Source organism: Plutella xylostella, chromosome 5 (genome assembly GCF_932276165.1).
Source record: "Plutella xylostella chromosome 5, ilPluXylo3.1, whole genome shotgun sequence".
NCBI classification, from domain to species: Eukaryota; Metazoa; Arthropoda; class Insecta; order Lepidoptera; family Plutellidae; genus Plutella; species Plutella xylostella.
In genome coordinates, this window is record NC_063985.1 from 591,518 (window position 1) to 612,341 (window position 20,824).

The window sequence follows — 20,824 nt, forward strand, 5'->3', positions numbered from 1 at the left end:
AAAGACAATCTTAGGACTACATAAACAAAAAATATTACATATTACTATTTACAAGCTTATATAAAAGTATTTACAATTTCCCCAATACCCTATTCACCCAATGCTTCAATATGCTACCATCCGTTCTTCCTGCAATGACCTCTAGCATGCCGTTGGTGCTGGCGCGCACCCTGTACATGAGCGACGCTACCTTTTTGCGCATAATTGCATGGAAGCCATCAGTATGTGCTTCCGCAAACATACCGGATGCACTGCAGTGGCGAGGCAGCCCCAACAACATCCTAAAGGCATTGTTATATTGAACTCGCAGAGCGCTGAGAGCCTTTTGCGTATATTTGACCCACAGGCTGCCCGTGTAAAAACATTGACAATAGGATTTAAAAAGTGTAATTTTTACTTCACGTGAGCATCGAGCAAACCTGCGGGCCAACATATTCGCGCGAGCTGCCAGCGCCCTGCGCTCCCGTTCAATATCATCATCATCATGCAGGTCTTCATTGACAATATGCCCGAGGTACTTAAAGCTAGATACCCTTTTCAACGGCTGACCATACAATTTTATGGGTATATTGAATGCTGTAGCCTTATTTCTAGTTTTAAAAACCATAAGCTCGCTTTTTTAACATTATATAATAGGCCATGCGTAAGAGCATACCTCTCACAAATGTTCAGTAGCCTGCTCAGTCCGTTGATTGAAGGGCTCAGCAGAACCATGTCATCTGCGTAACTGATGTTATTCATGCTCTTACCATCCACATAGCATCCTGCATGTGTTCTGCTGAGCTCATCAATCAGGCTGTCAACATAAACATTGAACAGTAAAGGGGAAGATAACCCACCCTGTCTCACCCCACAGTCAAGCTTGTACCTATCAGAATGCTCTGTACCCCATCGAACCTTATTCATTTGGTTTTGGTACCAAAATCTTAAGATGTGTACTACCTCGTGAGGCACATTAAGCTCTCTACATTTCTCCCACAGGATATCATAGGACACCAGATCAAAGGCCTTTGATAAATCTAAAAAACAAGCAAATACACTTGTTTTTCTATCTGTATAATATTTGACGGTGTGCTTGAGGGCCAGTATCGCAGTCTCAATGGAGAGTCCGGGTCTGAACCCAAACTGCGCATCGTGGAGCTTTATATACCTACTAAGCTGGCCCTCAATCAAACCGTCAAATACTTTGGCTACTATTGTAGCTAGAGATATTGGTCTATAATTACTTATACTAGATATGTCACCAGTCTTATTTTTAATAACTGGGACTACAATGGTCTCTATCATATCCTGTGAGAGGTAGCTATGGCTAATACATAAATTATAAAACATACACAATATCCTTGGGAGGTGAGCACCAGCATTTTGTAGGTGCTCTATACTTAGACCATCATGGCCTGGAGATTTACCTCGGGTCATGTGTTTTATAGTGTGCAACACATCTTTAGCTGAAAATCGCACCCTCAACCTGGTTTCATTACTTAGGTCTGTGTTATTTGAGCACGCTTTCTTATTTACACATGGTTCAACTTTAAAGTGTTCTTTAAAGCGGTTTGCTATATCTTTTGGTTCACACTTACCCTCAACTGAAGCAGGCAGACTTGGCTTAAGATTAAGTTTATTAGTGCATTTCCAAAATTTACCGAAATGTTTTTCTTTTCGCTGAGTAGCCAGTATATCCATTTTAATTTGATCACTATTGTTCTGACACCATTTGAGCTTCAACTTAAAGAGTTTCCTACTTTCACACATATTATTGAAAATTGGTCCACCCGACGGTCTGCCCAGAGCTACCCAAAATTGAAAGTGCGATCTTGCAGATGCATGATACTGTCTGACATATTTATTCCAACCAATAATATACTTTTTCCTACTCGTATTAGGTTTAACATTATATGTACTACTTAGTGTGGCCGCCTGACTAATTGCAGTGACCAGATTATTATAATACACAAAAACACTTAAGTCAAAAGATTTTTTATTCATATATACCTATTATTATATTTTTCAATTATTCTTTTTACACATTAGCTGCAGTTAAATAAAGTTACTTTGATAAATCTGAATAAATATTTTATTTGCCGTTTAAGTACATCGTTTTATCATTGGAGAGCAAAGTAAAGTCTGTTACAGTAATTTCTTGCTAATATTTGCAAACGCTTTGAATATGTGTATTGTTTGAGTAGGTATTTACTTTACATGCGAAAAAATAAAATGTTTTTAAGTTTTTCGAATGTGTCCATTTAATAATATTTATTTATTTATTTAAACACTTTATTGTACACAGAAACATAATATAAATACACAACAATTGGAAAACACAGTAAAAGCATACAATGGCGGGCTTATTGCCAAAAAGCAATTTCTTCCAGCCAACCTTTGTTGGTGGATAAAAGAGTTACTTACGAGCTATTTAGTTACAGGTACAATAACAATGCTAATTTAATTTAATACAGCCTATAATTTTTGTATATATTAGTAGGTACATGAGTTTTCTCAATAATGTGATAAACATACCGCGGGGAAAGGAGCATCATCAAGTGATGTATTTCACCTGTTTCTGGTGTCTGCAGTATATTGGGTAGTCAGAAACTGACCCTAGTCTGATTAGGCAAGGCTTTCACTATCGAAACGATATATAAAGCACTAGATAACTATTAGTAATATGACTTAATACAATTATTTCTTACTACTAAAGGGACATTTAAATTAATATAAAAATGGCGAAGCTTTTAATATATGCAAAACTAAAAGGTCACCAAACAAAGAAAGGTCAACCTTTTTAAAACGAGGCAGGTGGCGGGCTGCTGATTGCGTCCCTCCGCCGGGCCCTTGGAAGACCCTCGGGTCTTGTTCGCTCGTATGAAATCTTATCTAATCCTCTCAGGTATGATCATTTGAATCTAACGTAAAAGATCGCAAACATGATTTTTTTGTGTGATATGCTAGCAACATCGACCCGAAAGTGCCTACGTATTACCATATAATAACGAGTACTTGTTATTCTATGGTTTTACGAACATTGCTACGAGCTACACCACAGCTACAAGCTACAAAACTGCTACGAAGCTACGAGGCTGCTACGAAGCTACGAGCTAATAAAGTGCTACAAAGCTAGAATAATCTACCACAGTACTACGAGCTACAAAACTGCTACGAAGCTACGAGCCTGCTACGAAGCTACGAGCTACAACCAGTGCTACGAGCTACCACAGGGCTATATGATAGCTAAAACATTCATTTCCCTCCTCAAGCGCGGCATGTGGAGTGATCTCGGCCACCGCTCACTGTCGCCGACTGTAGCCTACTGTCTCAGGCTGTCGCCGACTGTACGCGGAGACGGACAAATTGCCGACAGTCGCATGAAAGAAGATTTCCGCGGATATTTTTAATAAAATTCCATTAAAGTTCATAATTCATAAGCAACTGTAATTTTAACTTGCCAATTCTTTTCTAAAATTGCTCACTGTTGATTATTGGTTTATTCGTTTTTTTTATCATCATCAGCAGCAACCATCATCAACTGTATATCCTGGACCTTCCTCATGTCACCTATCCAAAATGTCTCAAAGTGTACCTCCTCTCACTCTGCGTATTCCAGTCTTCGGTCGAACTCTTCAGTCCCAATAATGTATGTTTACCGCCATCAGGTCTTAACTTACAGCCGCCGTAAACAACTGACGATCCTCATTGTCCTTGACCTCCCCCCTCCACCGAATCCTTCGATATTCAAACAGAATACCAAATTCAAATCAGATGACCGTTGTAAGAAAACCAATCAAATGATATGGCCGCTATGATCGGCATCCAAAACAATAACTTGTTTCAATTGAATTGAGGGATCCAAAAGCTTCAATAATGCTTATCGATATTTGAGGCATTCAATATTCTAATATTATTGGGGTATTCAATATTTGTAAATTACCAACAAACCATTTCACAACAATCCCTTTGTTGGTTGGCAAATGTTTATCTGGTTATATCTTAAATGAGGTAAAATTTAAAAAGCAATTAGGCACTTAGAAGTATTTATGCGCCTTTCAACCGGGTGGCTTAAGTTTCGCTGCGGCACTTAGCGGTTTCAGGCCTCTTCGCCAGCTACACCGAGCTATGGTTATATTTGGTTATTTTATTATATTATAGACAGCCAACTTATTATTGCAAAATTTTCTTCGCCTCAACAAATCACTGTTCGATTTCAGTCAAAAATAGACAACCATGATTATTTGTTTGTACGTCATGTAAACAACCAACTAGTACAAAATGAAAGTATATCTTTCAGTAGAGCACTGGTCCCTCGCGGCGGCACGTGGTATTAAAGCCTCGTCAGCTGTAATTGCTGTTTCCATCATCAGGCACCCTGGCGGGGTGATGCTGCACTCTGAAGATACTTGAATAACATATTTTGGAGATTAATCCTTCATTGAATAACTAGCATGCGCGCTTTTAAGTTTTGGTAAACGACGATACAGGTAATTAGGTATAATATTAAGTGACTTAGGTTTACTATTCTTTTCCTTTTTTTTTAAATTCTTTCTTTTTTTTTAAATTCTTTTTTTTTGTACACCTTATTACCTATTTTTCCTGTACCTCCTGCGGGTTGACTGGCAGAAAATGCTTTTAGCGTTAAGTCCACCCTTTGTACTTTTATTTGTAATATTTGTACAATAAAGAGTTAAATAATAAATAATAATAATGATACAGCTATCGCGTGAGTAGTGAAACGTGGGTGACTCGTGTCACTACCAATTGCAGGCAATAATTGCAGAGGTACAAATAAATGAAGTTTAGGCAAAGATGAAACCGATAGCGGTAACTAGGTACTTTATACAATTCATAAAAAATTTATGATATGGGTTTAATATTTCAGCATGATAGCAAAATTTAAAGCAAATTGGCTGTAAAATTCAATATGTCGTCACTTACATAAACATAATTTATTGAATATTTCCTGACCCTGCCCCGGAAAAATGGCATTTTTATGAAAATGTTCGGGGAATTTTAGAGTGAAACCTGTCGTTATAGAGTCACTTGTTGTAAACTTGTAGTAAATTTCCCGTACAAGATCGCACATTGGTTTAAAAAAAAGTTATATTACTTATCTGTCTTTATAAAATATAGGAATGTAAAAAGTGTCTGTGATTTAATATTTGCTGAAAACTTCAGCAAGTTGCATGAGGGTGGCTGGCGAAACTTTTAACTAGCCAGACTTGATTTGTTTTAAATTGTTCGCAATTCTTATAAGTTTTATGCTGTCTAGGTATGATAATTGCTAAAATTACTTGTGAAAGATTCAGTTTATCTGCATAAGTTGCGCCGCAAGTTTCATCAAGTATTTTTCCACAAAATATTTCAGTCAAATATAAGTCCAGTACAATGTTTGTTCTCGGCCCTTCCAAATATTGGTATAAGTTGGAACGTACGTACATTCTTTAAACAAAACCCTGCTAGAAACCTTTTTAGTAAATCCTTACGCATCTAGAAATAGAACCTGTTATGTATGTTATGTATTTACAAATTGTACATGTGATTAAAATCCATATATTTATGATTGTCTGTTTTGGTTACAACTTACAAGTTTGGCATCTAAATATCAGTGATTTAGAGCACCAGTCTTACAAACAAGGTTTTAAGAAATATTTTCTCTCTACACATAATATTGTTTATTAGACAAAGGCAATATCGGAACTTTGGTATCAACTGTCCATCAAAGTTCACTTGTAACTTAATAAGACTCAAAAAGATAAACAAGATAGTTAAAGTAAGGATATTCGCAGTACAGTGCGTGATGTCTTGTGAATCTTGTGATCAATGCCCAAAATGACAAAGCGAGGGTATTTCCAAGAACCTCTTTGGGTAGAATATTGTAAAGATGTCGCAAATATGCTTACAGATTTATCTTCGGCCATTTCGTCCATGCAATCGTAAAAAATGGTATGTTTAAATTCTTGGACGCAAATACCCTCAACAAACTTGGTAACGTATAATACTTATTCCATCTATTCATTACGTTGATAATTCTCAGTGAATATAAAAAGTACTTAAAGAAATGCCTTCAGGCGGTGCTATAAAAAGAGATTACCGCAAATTGATGGCGCAATTTGCATCGGATTTCTTCAGCAATTATGCGTCGCACAGCGAGCGGGCAAGAGCAGAGCGGAGCGGGGGCAACTAGGTACTCTAAGGGCAACAAGGCACATTTCAGCTACATGTAACTGCTTAGTCGAAGGTGGGTTTCAGTAACTTCTTCTCCATTCGAGTATTTTCGGTTAGAATAAATTTCCGCAGGAATTTAATCAAGATTTATGATTCCCAGCCGCACATTAACTTGTTGTCCTACCACCTTCAATACTGAAGTTGCAGTACCCCCCTTCAGCGTCTCCCCTTGCCGCACCCCCCTGCCCCCGCACGCACGTCTGTGCCCCGCGGGAGTCATTAGTCGCCGGAGTCGCTTAGCCGCGACGTGACCGGGGCAGCGATGAGCCTCAGTCCGCTCTATCTACGTTTTGTTTACATCTGTACGGCTTTAGAATGTATGAAAACGATGGTATTTATCTTTAAATTTGCTACTAGGTACCTGGGGATATTTTGGCAATAGATATTAATAATTATTTCGTTTTGCCCAATGACCAAGTCCTGTAACTTGACTCTATTCTATAACAAGAACGGATATTTGCCCGTCAATTAATTTACCTATACATCATCCCTCAAACTTCCTGGCACTTTCTGGCGAATCTCAACTGCTTATCACTTCAGTTGATCTATCGGATAAATAGTAGAAACGTTACCAACCAGTAAATTAGTATCGGCTTCGGCTCTCGCTTCAAATTAAATGTACAAATTCCACGCAGACACTTGTTTACGACACTTATTGGGTGTTACAAAAACACTTTATCTTGATTTTTTACCTAATAAATCTAGGTCCATTTTAAAGTAAGTATACCTTTGCTTGCTCCAACCTCTGCCTCTACATTTTCGGGAACATAGAAAGGCAATATACCTCCTCCAATCTTATAGGGGAGTTTGTGCATTATATAATAAGTACCTACATTGCATCTAGTTAGCATACATAAATCTCAAAAGAACGAAAACATTAAATCGGCAATGGACAAAAAACAACAACAAGAACTCCTCTTTCCGTGACATTGACTCCCATACTCCCGACCTGCCTCACTCGGTGCAATCACCCACGGCACTGCCCATTGCCTATATCTAGCGACCTCTACATATACTCATCTATACACAGCACGCATTGAATGCGGCCCGAAACAATGCGCTCGTCACACGCCGCGCATGAGCTGCATGCCAGGTGGGAGCCAATCAGATGTGAAAACGGTTTTGTATCTCGTTCGGGATGCTGTTTGTTTTACGCCCGCGCTACGTGAGGTTATTAACGTGGGTCAAGCGAGTAGGTAATATAGGGTTGAGTGATATGTGATGATGTTTTCGTACAAAAGCACAGTGGGTAGCAGAGGTTTTCAAAGAGAAAGTTTTATAGCATGCTGAGCAATTTTAAAGGAACCATTCAACCGTTTGTATCAACTTCCTAGATATCCTCGTCAAGCGTAGAACGTCCTCGGTTTATAAAAAAATACGGAAGCGACGCCAAAACGAAAAGCTTATATTGTACACAGTGGAAGTTCATAACAGAAACAGGAACCACTATAAATGTTAGCAATTTATACTTAAATAAATCAGGGATGCCGCATAACGCAAATTCTAAATAACAAGGAAAAGATTATACCTACTCGCATTCTCAGCACAGAGATTTAATACGCGAAACAGATAACTGCTTTACTCTGAGTAAAGCGAAGAGTAATCGATTCCTGGCTTTAGGATATGTTTTTTTCTTTATGTCGACCTTGATTGTGTGTCGACCGATACTGGTAAAAGGCCCCCCATAAAAAGGTGTATCAACACATAAATATGTATAGTAGTCGTAGGTAGTTGTTTTTTTTCCTACCCAACGCATCTCTTGTCGAAGAAGTCAGTGTTAGTACTGCGGGGCCGCCTGCGAACATCGCCAGAGGAAAATAAACGGTGCTTTTTATTTTGTTTATGGAAATGTAGCGCTCCCCGCCGCCATGTCTAATATCCTCGTACGCGCGTTTCACACTCGACTAGCACTTCGTTACACTACTTCCAGGAAGTCCTTTTATGCTTGTGATTCTTAAACTGGCAACAAATTTACGTAATTGGTACTCAATGTGCATTGAACAAATACAGTGTCGGATCGGTTTTTGATTGAATAGTGCAAAGTTTCTCACTAGAGAAAATCTTTAGGTAGAAAGTAGAGAGACGTCTACGAAATATCAACTTGCTTGCTAAAGTTTGCTTTGCGAGACATTTGTTTTTAACATTAGTAATCATAAATGAAATAGAAGTTATCTGAAGACTGAGTATGTGCAGAATACTGATGGTATTAATTAATCTCGGTATTCACTCGCGCGCGTCTCGGGCAATAACCTTTTGTTCGATTGTACATAAAGCTATATGTATAATGTAACTAATCCTTAATAGATACCTACATAAATATTGAAATTCCGAAGTAACCTAGGTCGTCTAATAGCTTTTAGACGTGAGTTTGGGTGGCCAATCAGCTAGTTGTTACCCCATAGCCCCATAGCTTATTCACCTATAATGGCTGGTCCACCTCGAAGCCCAAATGAGGATAATTAGCCAAACGGCAGATAGACAGAAAGACAGAGATGTAGGCCTGCCAAAGAGATGATTGGTTAGTAAGTCAAACATGACCAAAACTACGGCAAAACCACATTTTCTATTTGTAAATGTCGATGCACCCTGTATACGCTCACTAATGAGGTGCTCTTTGAAGCAGTTTCTGTTTGATGACTCGTGGCGGAGCTGTACAGCTCATATACAGTATGCTCATTATGAGCATTTGAGTATAATAATTATAATGTTCTGACTGAGTTCTTGTTATTGATAATGTAAATCGCGTCGAATAATTATGGATCAAACTTCACTTACAGGTAAGTTAGTTTGATCATAAATAATAATTATCACTAACATACATAAATAAATGCTTTACTATAACATCAAACCTTATTACTATCATCAGATCTCAAATGAAATAAACTACATTGAGTTATGTAATGTCATAACTCACATGAATATCAACATTAGAAACTTACATGATTTAAATGAATGTCTGTGTCGGCCATCACTGAAGGTATTTTCCGAGCAGCGCCGGCGCGGCATCTCAAGCTATAAGCCCTTAGTAATTTATTCTCATGAATTCATAAGCCAAATTTAATCAAGTCTGAGCTGAAGGCTAATAAAACTGCGTAGCGGCAGTTTGGGGGCACCTTGGCTATTATTTTTCCTGCTAAGAGGATCGTTACGGAACAAAGGCAGTCATCGATCTTGAGGGGAATTCATTATGCGCCGGGACAAACTGACACCAGCGCCCCAGTCTGCTAACGAGGGCCTGTCACCGGTATGGTATCATGAACTTGATTTGATAACGATTTTCTAATTTAAAATGTATTGAATTAATATTATTTCTATTATGGCGCGAGGCGTACTACCAGGGAGACGATTGACGATGTCTTCAAATATTCACATTACATAAAAAAAAAAAATTTAAACAATACAATAAATACCTATGTTACTGTTTATTCTTGTAATAAATATTGTATACGTTTTTGAACCATTAAGGTAAGTCTATGAGTGACGCTGAAATAGCGTTAGTAGAATAGCAGCCGATAATTTGAAACAATAATGAAGGACAGTGAGCCATTCTGTACCCGGAGCACGAATCTCATCGTGAGAAATGTCTTAGGTGAGGACATGGAATGTGCGATCAACTTCAAACTCATATGGTCATGGTACCTAATGAATCTTGTGAATCATGGTTTTGCAGGCAACGGTTGTCTGGAAGAGACCGTTTTATGCAATAAAACCATCCTTTGTGCATTTCTGTTATTTAACTGTTTTACGGTGTGCAAATAAAGATGATTATTACTGTAATAGTTGTACGTAAAGGTGACAAGACAGATTAAATACAGAGCTAGACATGAAATAATATAATCATAACTGTTTCAGCGGATAAGAACTAAGATGATAAAGCCTAGATTCATGCCTGAAGGCATCAGCTTTCAAGATCAAGATAAGCAGGACTGACAATCTGGCGAGCTGAAACAAAGGGTAAGAAAAATCACGCAAAGTTGTGAAGCCTGGGGGTCTCTCTATATGACAAATAACGAAATTTCGGAGCGCTGCTGCGCTAGGCACAACTCTATCTCACACACACACACACTCACACCTTGTACTACTGTACTCCCTTGCGGGGTAGGCAGAGGTGCATTGCTGCACCCACTTTTCGCCAGTGTTATGTTTAGTCCCAATGTAATAGGGGGCGAGCCTATTGCCATTTTACGGGCACATCCAAGACCCGAGAACAAATATCTGTGTTTATACAAATATCTGCCCAGCCGGGAATCGAACCCGGGACCTTCGGCTCAGTATGCAGGGTCACTCACCACTACGCCATTTGGCCGTCTTCTCGTTGTTCGTTGACAACTCTATCTCGTTGTAATAAACATGCCGATTGCACCACAGCTCTCGTTCATTTGTTTTTCGCCAGTATAGAGTAACCCCCCTGGCCTGGGCAGGGCGCTGACAAATGAAGGGGCTTAGCTCCGGACAGACCTCGTCAAGACTGCGCCCGCGAGGGATGAGGCCGCGACGGTTAAAGGTATTTAAGAATTGCCAGTGCCCGCAGAGTAGGTACTGCTATTCTATTCTCTGTGGGGGTGCAAATACCTGCACCTGGCTCTTCTCTTGAATGGAACCTTTGTGCATATCCCCAATTCCCCACTGGTACTGCTATTATGTAGTCAGGGCTATCATATTGTTTTATTACTTACAACTATACTAACGTTCTAAATTTAATTAGAAATGGACTTTATACTTTAGTTTTACCTTTTTAGTGGAATTTAATTTTGAAATTACAATGGGACCATGTGAGGTGTTGTTGCAAACATATGGGTACAACATATAAGCTCATAATCAAATTTTTTGTCTGTTAAAAAGTAAGCACGTTTTTTCACTTTTACAACAAGACTATTCTAAGTAAAGATTAAGAGGCTTTACCCTGATCCCTGCAAAAAAATTGCTGCCAGATGCGAAATACAAGTTGAAAATTCAAGACAAGCTTATCTCTTATTGTTCATTGCTTTCTTTTTTTCACTTTGAATATTTTAGCGATTATTATCAGTGGGTTGTTAACGGAGACAAGAAGATTATTCTTTGACCCAGTAATAACCTTAACGATTGCTAGATTTAAGAGCCTTTAAAATAATGAAAAATTATCGAAGAAATCTTGGCCAAGTCAATCCCAAAAAATACATTTGAATCAATTTTATCCTTACGTGGTGGTCTCAGACCGTCAAATACCCCTTTTTTCACACAGTGACCAAAAACTAGCAGATCCTATTTCACCAGCTAATAAGGGATAGGTTTCAACTGGCCGTATTCCCAAACGACTGTAACTATGAGTAGTAACCAGATATTTCCGATCAGTGAATATGATCCACGATACTTTCTCTAGCTTTACAAAAAACTTAAGGCCGTATACAGAAATAAAGCCGAAAACTTATAACCGCTAGCTTTATGTATATTTTTCCGGGGCTTATCAGCGTTGGTTCGGCAAAGTTTGGAAAAGTAAGCGCTTACAATTTTTAATCTTTCTCTCTTCGGCCTTAGTTGTCATGCAATCGGAACTTTTGATGCAAATAGATAGAGCCGTGGTTAGCTCAGCAGGTCTCTGAAATTTAGTTTTTCGTAAGCTAAAGTGACCGCCCAGTGAGGCGAGCCGCCCACCGCCCGCCCGGCACCGCCCATATAAAATATAGAAAAACTACAAAATCAACAAAGTGTAGTTTATATTTGTGGTTGGCTGGCAACTTTACTCATCTCATGTTTTAGTGTAATTTGGTTTTACATTACACAAACACTCATGCAATATATTCATTTACTTACACTATAGACTATAGAGGGTCTACGCCAGAGTGCTGAAAACACTATCATCAGTTAGTCAATGTAAGACAGTGGCGCATCAACATTTTTCAGGCACAAAAAAGACGTTGTTGGTATACATATATAAGTTATATGTATAACTTTTTGTGTGTATAATGTGTTTGTGTTTGGTCAGGGGCAAATAAACCTAACCGTCTTTTTACAGTAACAATGCTTCTGAGTGGTATCAGGTTTCTCTGCCGCTTACTACAAATAAATAATATTCTATCTATCTAAACTTAAATTCAACATGGGACGGGTCTGCTGTCTGCGTTGTGACTGACTGTACTAACGTTAAGTACAGGTACCCGAGGTAAGTCTCGTCTGCGACTCGTTCACTCAGCCATCTGTCGCCTGTAATTTCATTTCACTAAATTGTGCTTGAAACTTTTGACAGAGGACCTACAGTTTTGATTTACACGCTCCTTAATGAAAAATATTTTTGTGAATCCCCCCCCGAAGATGGGAACGAAGTTGAAATTGGAATCTGAAAAAGTTTTAGGGTTGAGGGTACTTAGAGATGTTTGTATTGTGGATCGATTCGCCATCTTGTTAACGGTGTATAAGGGCTACAGTCGGCTGCAGCATAACACTTCCTTGTTAACTCATAGCGCGGGTATTAATTGGCTCTTAACTTCCTAAGTATTCTAAATCAATTGTAGCATGTCCTTATCGCTGATTGGAAAATGGCCTCAAAGGGAACTCATGTTTGAGCTCAGTTACAATGACGGGCTCAGCGCGACTGTTTGCCAAAACCAACAGATACTACGTCGTTGCCAACAAGTCTCCGAGGGACATTGGAACCAATGGCTGTGACAATACGGCCCACGTGTAGTCAAGTGGGGTGGAATGAACGATGCCTGCTGTTTATCTCATTCCGACTGATCGGTTTTGTGCATAGTAGCTTAGATGATGCGGTCTTATTGTACCATTTCAAACCCAGACACAAGAGGTTAGTTATTGACGCATGTATTTGTATAGGTACCTAACTACTTGGTCGAAGCCTAACTATAAGCACATGAAAAGCAGTCAAATCTTCATAGAAGACTGAAACTTTTGAATAAAGAATACTTTCTTGCGCAAGTTAATAACACAATTGGATCCGCTGCTTAGAATTCAGTTGACGGTGCTGTGTCGATTTGTTTCATGTGTCTCACGAACTACCAGCGGAGAGAGGGCGTGAGTACACATCGCACATAGCGTAGCGTACTACGAGAACGTGACTTAGAGATCATAATGAGAGTTTGTTTACGCAGCCGCCAAACTAAACATAAGATACATATATTTAATTTTATCCACCATAATTTTAATTGTGTTTTGAAATTTACAAAACAATCCGCTTGAGAATTCATAATAATAATATTATGCATAGCGTAGGCAAAGTCTGAAATATCGCGTTCTGCATAATTATTTATGGTCAGTTTTTGCCCGCACAACTTCCCCGACCGCTCGCCACCTCCAGATCATAAAGAACCTACGAACTTGTTGCACGAGCCCTGTCTATGACGGGGAACAGAGGGGGACAAGACAACAGCCACCTCCTACACTTAATAAAGTTCTTAATTCATGCGTCGTAAGGGTTAAATCTGAAGTAGCAGCACTGCGTTTAGGGGTGGTCGCCTGTACCACCAACGGCAAGCGGTGACAATTTATGCCCAAAGTTGAACTTTGAATAAAATTCAAGCCAGTTATTTAGAACCGAACTCGGAACTAAAACGTGTGCATGAGCAGTGTTTGCAGCTCAATTTTCACCGCTGGCAAAATATGGGGTTTATAATACATAGATAGGTACTAAAATCTAGGAAGAATAGTTTATTTTTTGTTGAGTAGCTATTTGACTACATCAGCCCATACTTAGTTAAAAACTGTTCAGCTGTGGAGAGTTCGATTCCATCTATAACCTTTAACTGCCGACCTAAACGTCTCACAGACGGCCGCTTTTTTATTTTGTCAATATTTTTTCACCTGAAGCGTTAGCAAGGTTCCGCGGTCCTCCCTCCTCCCCCCACGTGTTTTACTTGCCGTCGGCGGGACGCGGCGTGCTCACGACGCGTGCACAGGTGCTTTATGCGGAGCTTGAGACGTCTCACAGACGTAAGTACGGTGTTTATGTTCAAAACTTGATACGTCTCTTGGTCGTCACCACGTTGTAAATGCATTATTTCATTGCGAACAATTCACAAGTATGGCGCCGGAAACAAAATGTAGAACAATTTCGCAACTAAACGTGTGCAAAAACTGCTTATACTGCCACGGAAACAAGTGTCTTGAGGTCGTCACATCGTAATTAACATATGTTTTTTTCCTACGGAATGTCTGAAAGTGTAGTTCAGGGTCAAAAAAGAGGACACTACCTAGTGATTATAAAAATCAAGCAATTGATAATCATAGGAAATTGAGAGAAAGGAGACAGGACGTGCGAGGCGATGAAATATCAGACCACCACGAGAACAACGTTGTTCCATCGAACGAGTTATTGCCCTACAGATATGCCCTCACCGCCTCCTGCCCGATATGTGTATAAATAAAAAAATATATATGTCTAATAAAATTTCCTAAAAATGTTCAAATAAAACTTGGGGTCTCATCAATACAGGCTGATTTCTTGTTAAATTAACTAATTGTTTTATTGACTATCCATATACATATGAGCCATTTAACTATAGTATTTTATGGGTTGTTATAAATTAAATAAAACGAATACTTTATTTTTAAATTATTTTTCAAATATCTACGTCTCTCAGACGTAACTTCGTTGTTAGTGTCGCATTTAGACCACGTCGGCAGTTAAAAGATAATTATGAGCAGGTTCTTTAGTTTTTACTTGTAAGGCAAAAGTGAAATTTCACAATTACTTAGGCCTAACAAGTTATATCTATAGCAATCGGATATAAGTCTTTCTTTATCTACCTACATAAAAATAAAATACATTTACAAAGAAACCCGTGATTTAATCAATCGATACAGTAATGGTGCTCTAGTTGTAATCATGAGTTGAGGTCGCCATTGCAAGTAAGTAGGTCAAACTGAAAAGGTACTCACTTTTTAACATTCGAGACGTAATGGCCATTCGAAAGGAAACCTTTAAAAGTTAAAAGGATATTTAAGAGTACTTAAATGTCTAATACGTAATAAAAAAAACGTCTTTCTGTAGTTGCGAAGGTTTGATTTTGATTACTTTACTAAGCTACATAAATGTAAAATGTAACCAACTAGGTCATCATTATAACCCATCACGTCCTTGCTGTTGAGGCACGGGTCGAATGAAGCAAGGGTTGTAGGCCAAATCCACCACACTGGCCTAGTGCGGGTTGGTGGACCCCAAAACACCCCAACACAAGCAAACTTGTTCTAAGAGAGTTGTCGGGTAAGTGGGCAACCCGACTGTCAGATGTTTTCAAGCTGCCTAAAGGCCTCTGAGTAGGCTTTCGAAACAGCGACCGGGACCCACTTGAAGTATCTAACTAGCTACAATGTGTACATTTCATGTTCAAAATGATGTTTAGGCTGAGGTGCTTGAAGTTTTCAGGAGCAAAATAATGATAATAACTATGTCATTTACTGCCCGAATGATAAAGCAATATGTCCAACATTAGGACTAAGAAAACCGATTGCCATTAAACAACAACAACAATTTTTTTTTTTTAAATAGGTAATAGCAAATTCTTTCAGTGTTTTCAGTAAGGAGCTCTATTATAATGGCAGCGGCGTCGTCGCAGCTGTATTAGTTGTTGTGGCGTCCCGTCCAATAACGCGGGGGGTGACGCGGGGTGGGGGGCGCGGCCACGAAGTAAGATACTAATGTCACAGAAGGTTTTTTTTTGTTTCTAAACATAAAATTTGGAATAAAAATACCTAATTATCACAGAAATGGTTAAGTTTTGGATACGCCATTACAGGGTTTAATCGACTGGGTGCCTTACTGTATCACCCATTTAAAGGAATAGATAGATTTAGCAATCACCATGTAAAGATAGTGAATGCAAATATCACGCACATACTTCACAGGGTGTTGCAAAAAATGGTATAGTAGCCAATAGGGATTCACCCTGGCGCCGAAATTCTGTGGGCTTAACTGGGGCGAGAGTACAAAAGTACAGCCGATCCGAAGAGACCCCGTGCGCCTCTGTGGTGCCATGGGACATCACACATCAACAACGATGAAAGGTTTAAGGTAGACATTCGGTACTTTATAATGTTTCCACTACTTAGTAGATAATAGAAAAATATTACATTATCAAAACGTAACATCTTATTTCATTTTCCATATCCGGACGCGTTTTGGGACCACCTACTGAAATAAAAAGAGAATGGCAGCCTTGTATGGAAATTTTGACCCGCTATGAAAATGACGCGTCCGTAATATCCCGAATTTAAGTTTTGATATCATCTACCAAGGACTTTGTATATATATACAGGGTGATTGGAAAGTCGATGTATTCCTTCAAATGGGTTATATACTAAGGCATTTCCAGTCGATTGAACCCCATAATGCATTATCCGAAAATCAACCATTTCTGAGTTATTTAAGTTTTAAGTTTTTTTATAATTTTACCGAAATTTATGTTTTAAAGCCAAATATATAAAAAACTAACCATTTTATTAATATTTTTTTTATTGTTTTGCATCAGTGACACCTAATTTAATGATTATAATTAGTCAACAATTAGTGAAAATAAAAATGCTTAATTAAAAAAGAATTTTATCTGAAAAAATTTCAGGCACTACATCTTAAAAACATAGTTAATTTATAAGCTTTAAAATGACATATTACAATCTAAAATCGATTAAGGTATGACCAAGATATAGCCAAAACTACTGCATAGGCGGATAACTCTCAGTAGCGAAACAAACAACTTTTGTTCCAATTTAAAGGTAAAAAGTCTTATAACTGGACTTTGCAGAGCTCCGAACCGTTTACTAATTATTGTTCTCCGATAGAGCGGTTCCTCAAAAGCACAGACCGACGACAAGGTTGCTTCACCGAAATAATGCTTGTCCGATAACACGGTTAGCCGAAAGTACTTTTCGATGACGATAGGTTCAACGATAGAATGCTTTTTCGACTGCACAGCATGTGAAATTGTTTAACCGACAAATTCCATCTCCTATAACACTATTCGGTGAAACTTTTCAGCAAAAACATTTGGCACAGTGTTTGAGCACGGTGAAGCTAAAACAATCACTGTCGAACAGTGCTATTGTCACGTGCTACTGGCAAATCATGTTTTCGGCGATCAGTAGTTTTGGGGAACCGGGTTGTGAAGAATTATTTTGTGTTACCAATCATAATAGAAAAGTACTTTCGGCTAACGTGTTATCGGACAAGCATTGTTTCGGTGAAGCAACCTTGTCCTAGATCTGTGCTTTTGAGGAACCGCTCTATCGGAGAACAATAATTAGTAAACGGTTCGGAGCTCTGCAAAGTCCAGTTATAAGACTTTTTACCTTTAAATTGGAACAAAAGTTGTTTGTTTCGCTACTGAGAGTTATCCGCCTATGCAGTAGTTTTGGCTATATCTTGGTCATACCTTAATCGATTTTAGATTGTAATATGTCATTATAAAGCATATAAACTGAATATGTTTTTAAGCTGTAGTGCTTGAAAATTTTTCAGATAAAATTCTTTTTAAGCATTTTTGTTTTCACCTTTTGAAACATTTTCTTAATGTTTCAATTATTTTGAAGCACTGTATCAAAATTAAGTTGAATATTGCAAATTTAATGATTATAATTAGTTGACTGGGGTGTCACTGATGCAAAAAAATCAAAAAAATATTAATAAAATGGTTAGTTTTTTAAATAATTGGCTTTCAAACATAAATTTTGGCAAAATTATAAAAAAACTTAAAACTTAAATAACTCAGAAATTGCTGATTTTGGGATAATGCATTATGGGGTTCAATCGACTGGAAATGCCTTCGACTATAACCCATTTAAAGGAATACATCAACTTACCAATCACCCTGTATATATATATTGCTATATATACAAAGTCCTTGTCATCTACTAAAATTATTGTCTATGATGAAACCCGCGCATTCCCCGGCCCGCGGCTCTGGAAGTATCCATTAGTGCCGCCGTACGACGCAGTTCATTTCCCGATTTGTCATTCGGCTGCCTCGCGTCACCGCCACGGAACTTTCCACCTTCACTTACAAGAAATACAACTCAAACTTGCCGCACTGGGTCACCCGACATTTCTAGGTAATACTCTTATGTCATATTTTATTTGCAGGTGCAGAAGTGATAGGGAAAAGTTTAAAATACCAATGGATCTGCAATGGATGGAATACCTTCGAATGAAATGCCAAAGGGAAAACGGAAAGGCTCTCTGACATTGCATGGCAAGTGGATTCGTTAACTGCCAATAAATTTGATAGGTAAATAAATAATAAAAATAATTACCAGTGGAGTATAAAATAAGTTTCTACTAAGCTGAAAAATTTATGAGTCTGGTCAAATTTTATCAACCATATTTTACCTTGATAACAAATTCTATACTTAAAAAATCTATACTATCTACCAACAACTACAAACAATTTACCAGTTGTACCTACAGCGTATACAAAATGTGACTTTATGTACCTATCACGTACCTATGTATAGCTCTATCATATACCCGTGACCCGTACTATTCATCTCACGCTCCCCAACTATAAATTACTACCGCCTATTAAATTAATGTTTTTGAGAGGCTCTTACCAGCTTAACGATTTCGTTGACAAAAAGTAGGTATAGTCGGTCATAAAAATAAAGGTTTATGGGTTATGGTACAAAAAGCGCTGATGGAACTTGCAAGCTTTGTGTGGACGCGTCTGGTGTGAAATTTACTATTTAGAAGGGTCATTGATGGGAGAGGCGAATGTACGTGCTTGCAGAGTGTCTAGTGCAATTTTTTTTTTAAATTTTATCAGTAAATAAATGTGTTTACAGTCCATCTATAAAGTTATGAAAATAAATAATGAGGGCGATGCTAACTTACATTGTATGTAGCAATCCTGTATAGCAAGTATTTTTTAAGACCTATGTTTTTTCTTTGTTTAATTGTCGACTATCGACTCATAACATATCATCCGAACATGAATCACAACTCAAGTTACGATATTCTCCTTATTATTTTAATAAAAATTTTCTTTTCTTATTTTCATTTACTAAAAAGCGTTTGAAATGAAAGCAAAATCTTGTGTAAAACCCCTAATCTGTGTACTCGTGCCTGTCATAATTGTCGAAGTATAACATTTTATACTACCTCTAAAAACTACAAAGACCCGGCGCGGTGGCGGCGCGGTCGGCGGCACAAAAACTCACATTATCCTGTAAGATTTGAACAGGGTGACCATAAGTACTGTGCGGTTACTACCACCGAACAATTAACAATCCTTAACTCTCACTCGCTAGTCAAATCTGACGTAACTTGTATGAATGTGACAGACGTTTGACAGCGAGCGACGCTGCTTATGGATTGATGGTCATTTGCTAAAACACGGTGGTGGTAACCTCCAGGATTGGATTCAATATCACTCTACTGCAGACTCAGTGCAGCTCTGTGACCTTCTGTTAGTTTCTCATCCTGAAACCTTGTATATTTTTGCCGAACTCTCGACAAATTTTGAAGGAAATGCCCAACAATGCTACAAAAACGATTGAGTAAGAAACTAGGAACTACCATTTTTATTGCCATAGGCGATGGACACCCTATTCAATCTACCTAAGTGAGATACAATGAATAGTGTCAGCATACCCGTGTAACGGATTATAGAATATAGTTGATGTTTTTCTTTATTATAAGTTGGCTGGTACGAAGTAATATGGACACGTTGGATAGTGGAACGGCAATTTCGAATAAAGGTGTTTTGGGTTAAATTAAATAATATATACTGGATATTTTTAATATAAGGCACTTATGGCCGGTTCGCAATGTCTGGATAGTCGCTACTCGAAGGGTAAAAGATACAGTGACATTGTGAAACAAGCATTTAGGCTATCGACATCATCATACACATTATGTTTGCTATGCTATGATTGTGGTACCCCACTAGACTGCGTACTACGATACATTACTACGAATACTACGCAATGCTACGAAAACGTTGTGGCTACGCCATACAAAGCTACGAAATTACGTCTGTACTACGGTAAGCCTTGGTCTACGAACACTCTTTTCACAAAAACGAATGAAAACATGAACAAATGAGCAGCATTAATGTAAATTCGTACACTTATATCTCATATTTGTGCAATAAAGTATTAAATAAATAAATAAAACCCGTGTAATTTTTCAATCTTATCTTACTATCTTCTGTTTTATATTTTTTCGTCACCCGTCTGTCGGACACGAAAATTCCCGCGCAAGGTACATACTGCTCCAGTAGGTCCATATGTATGAGTGTTATGAGTTTAAAAAGGTGCCCCAAATATTACGAGAGGTCGTAAAGGAAAATCACTAACAGCATTTAAATGTGGGCACTTAGCGGCCCCTGGCGACGGGCGGCCCGGTGAATTTGTAATGTACCTCGCCACAACAATACTCGGTTCAATGATTCAATCCGATCTCTATAAGTAAGACATACCTACCTACTTAAGTATCTATACTTATGTAGAGTATATTTTTTTAACCGGTCCAGAAATTGAAACTGAAATTAAATTTGAAATAAGATAAGGACGTAATTTTTTTATTTGCCGTAAAATCTATGTACCTATGTAGTATGTCTACCTAGTAGGTCTATGGTACCTTCCTACCACCATTTCTCCAAGGTTCAGTAACTAAGGAGAGATCAAA